The sequence below is a fragment of the Agelaius tricolor genome, unplaced genomic scaffold, assembly GCF_023055355.1.
Source record: "Agelaius tricolor isolate 1412-34295 unplaced genomic scaffold, bAgeTri1.0.p SCAF_87, whole genome shotgun sequence".
NCBI lineage: Eukaryota > Metazoa > Chordata > Aves > Passeriformes > Icteridae > Agelaius > Agelaius tricolor.
In genome coordinates this window covers 360,331-364,280 of record NW_027269347.1, presented here as the reverse complement: position 1 = coordinate 364,280, position 3,950 = coordinate 360,331, and positions in this window count along the sequence as shown.

The following is a 3,950-nucleotide window of genomic DNA, read 5'->3' as shown; positions in this document are numbered from 1 at the left end:
AGACCTCATCTATGGGTGGATGGACCAGCTCGGATTTTCCCACTTGCTGGGAATGGTTCTCCAGGTGCCTGGTATAAAACGGGGCTCCCCAGCAACTGTGGATCTGCAAGATGATGAACAATTGTCTTGCTTTGAAGAGAGAGGCGTCTGCTAATGAAGGCAGAAGGCTTCTCTGAAATGGAAAATGGAAATCCCCTCCCTTCCAATGATTCTAATTTAGAAATTCAAATGCTCTCAGTGAAAGATATGGGGATAGGAATGAGCCCGCAGAGCCGGGCAGCGTTTGCTGATGCTCTGAGCCCTTGCTAAAGATCCTGTGTGGGCTGTCTTAGACACCTGGGGCCAGGCATTCCTTCCAAGCTGGGCCACTTGGGCTGGGCTGGGGGCAGCCCCAGGGCAGAAGGCAGTGTGTGCAAGGGCCCTGGCTGGCACGCTGCAGCACGCTCACTGTGCCATGGAACGGAACCCGGTGACCAAGGCCCCTTTGTGACACGTGGGAAATAGAAGCTTGCCCGGCTGCTGGGAGCATGCAACGGGGCAGAACAGGACAGAGCGGTGCCGTGAGGAGCCCCCGCACACCACACTCGTTCCTGTCTGACCCACAGCCTTTGCGAGGCCTTATTCCTGCAGCTGAGCTCCAGGCCAGGCCACAGGACTCGGTGACGCGTGGCCTTGCCGAGACTTCTCTTCTGCAGGTGCTCTCGAGGGCAGGGTGTGGGACTTGGTGCCCCAGAGGCATCTCCCATCCCTGCCACCAGTGCCCTCGAGGCCCGAGCACAATCGTTGACAGGAGTCTCCTGTCCTTGTGGCAGGAGCCCTCGAGACCAGAGTGCAGGACTTGCTGTCCTGTAGCCTTGCCCAGGCTTCTGTCTTGAAGGTGCCTTCCAGGCACAACTGCAGGACTTGCTGACTCAGAGCTTTTCCGAGGCATCTCTCCTGCAAGTAGCCACAAATCCAGGCACTAACATGGAGCAGAGACCCCTGAGAGAGCCCAAGGTGGCCTGGGGGGAAGAAAGCCCTGCAGCTGCCCCAGCACAGGAGACCAAAGAGGTGCTGCCATTTGAGCTGCCGCAGGAGGGTGAGTGGCAGAGCTGGGCCACAGGCTTGGTGCCTGCAGCCAGCTTGGTGCCTTTGCATCCCATGCCATCCCATGCCATCCCATGCCATCCCATCCCATGCCATGCCATCCCATGCCATCCCATCCCATGCCATGCCATCCCATGCCATGCCATGCCATGCCATGCCATCCCATCCCATCCCATCCCATCCCATCCCATCCCATCCCATCCCATCCCATCCCATCCCCTGGGCCATGCCCATGGACAGGACAGAAAAGGGGCCGGGCAGACACCCCGCAGAGGCTGTGCTCCATCCCCTGGGGCATCCCGGGGCTCTCCCTGCCTGGGCAGCGCAGGGCTGGGCCGTGTTCTCCGGCCTCTCCCGCAGCCCCTCAGCTCTGGCTGCGCTCGCTCTTTGCCAGGTGCAGCCCTGGAGCGCACACAAGAGCAGGAGCCCGCCCGTGGCCTCTTCCGCAGAACAGCGCAGGTAGCTGCAGCCATCCCCACCTGGGCTGGGCCTGCTGGCACCGCGCTTGCAGCATTGCCTGCAACATGCCTGGCTTCTTGCCCTTCTCCTACAGCTGGTTTGCAAATTCATCAAGAAAATTCGGGCGGAAGAGACCAGCACCATGGGCACTGGGCTCAGAGCCTATTCGCACATCTTCAAAACCAAGACCAGTGCTGCTCTGCTGGATATGCTCGTAGAGGAGGGCTTTTCCAAGCCAAAGCAAGTAAGCAGCCTGTGGCCAGGCTTTGATCCTGCCAGGAATTGCTTGCTCTCCCAAGCCATGCCTGCTGCTCACTGCAACTCTTGGAGGCCATGGCAGCGTGGTGGCAAGGGAAGCACTTGTCTGGAGAAGCTGGGGACATTCCTCCCTCTGGCAGCTTTCCAAGTCTCCCCGTGCCTTCTCCAGGTGCCCGCCATGGTCAGGTACATCCACCAGTGGCTCCTGGCCAATCAGTTTGCTGAGCACAGGCTGAACAGGAGCCTGCTGGATCTGACGGAAGCACAGCCCGCTGACGTAGTCGTGACGCTCCTGCGCGTGGCCCCGTCCTGTGACAGGTATGGGGCCCACGTGCCCAGAGGGGCTCAGGGCTCCCCAGCCCATCAGCCTGTACAGCCTGGCCCAGGTTGGACAGGTTGTAGCCTGGCCTGAGCAACAGACAGTTCCAGGGCCCTCTGGCTGCTCCCTTTGCCAGCCCTGGCACGTCAGCCCCCGAGCCTGCTGCCATGCTCCCTCGCTGCCCCTCAGGGGCCTGTCCCCACAGGCCTGGACTGCCTGGCTGCTGCTGGCCAGTGGCATTGGGCAGAGGCAGAGCTGGCAGCCAGCTCGGGTCCCCACTGCTGCCCAGGCCCCGCTGCTGTGTCTGAGACCCCCCTGAGACAGAGCTCTAACCCCACAGAGCTGCTTTCACCATGTGGAAGAGCATCATGTGCTCGCCCAGGACTGCAGAGCCGGCGCTGCTGATACTCCTGCACGTGCTGGAGAGCTGGCCCAAGCACAGCACGTGCACCGCCGATGGGGACAAAACGGGTGTCTTTGGCCTGGCTGTGAGTTTCTCTAACTGGCCTTTGCTGGCCCCAAGGCCGCCTCTCCATCCCCCTTCCCCCAGTGCATCTCCCTGCCGCAGGCGCTGGCCTGAAACCTGGCCCAGGGGCAGCCCCAGGCCCAGCAGGCCCCGTGCTCCCGCTGCCTCTCTCCGGGCCTCTCCCTGCCAAGCTCGGGCCCTGCCACACGGACACCTGGGCACTGAGCGCTCTCTCGGGGGGCTTTGTCCTTTGCAGGCAACCGTGGTGATGTGGAAGATCCTTCAGGTGCCCTGTGTCCCACATATGGTGACGGTGCATTTCCCCCGCCTCCTTGTGCATCTGCTCTCCCAAGTGTTCTTCAGCACTCTGGATATGCCAGAGGAGGTCAATGCCTTCTGGAAGGGGATATGCCAGGAGGAATACGGCCTTGCCACCAGCCCCAACAGGTGCTCCATCCCACTCCTCCTGTCCCTGCCATGTCCCTGGCCAGGAGCCAGTGCTCCCAGCATGACCTGGCCTTTGCTGTGCACGCAGGTTTGCAGTGCAGACCCTGAAGTCCCTGCTCTGCCGAATGCAGCACGAGGATGTGGTGGTGGCAATGGAAAGCCATTGTGGCTGGGACACGCTGCTATGTGCTGACAGCCACCACTGTGCCGTGGCTCTGCTGGCCAGGTGAGAGCCCCTTCTCCCCACAGCCTCTGACATGTGTGCCCAGGGAGCTCCGCAGAGTCCCCGAGTCGTGGGCCAGAGGGCCTTGTCACTGAGGGATGGCCAAGCAGACTGGAAAAGGCTGGCACAGGAGGGTGCCCAAAAGAGCTGCCTCCCAAATAGCCCAGGGCCTCTTGCAGGATGCTGGGCAAAGAGCAGAGCTCTGTGAGTCACTCCTGGCAGAGGTTTGTCCCCCTGGCCCACAGCCTTGGCTCCTTTTCCTCCTGCCAGGGAGATGTGCTGTGTCTCCATCCCCTTGTGCTCCCGCATCGCTCGCTACCTGCTGCGGCTGCTCAGCACACAGGAGCCACGCTGGCAGCTGCCTGCCCTGGCCTTCCTTGTGGAGGTGAGCCTGATGGCCAGCGCCACCTGCCTGAGCTGCCTGCCAGCTCTCTGCCCTCTCGCAGCCGCCGCTGCCTGGGACGGTGCCCGCGCCCTGTGCTGCTGCCTGGGCCCAGCCCTGTGCGGCTCCGGGCTGCTGCCGGCCGGCTCCCCTGTCACTGGCCTGTGCCTTTCAGGTCCTCCAGTTCCTGGACTTGAGTCAACGTGGTGCTAAAAGAGTCCTGCAAATCTTGTCAAGGCAGCTGCAGAGCCAGTGCAGAGAGAGGCGTCGCCTGGCGCTCAGGGCCCTTCTTGAGCTCATTGAGGAGCCC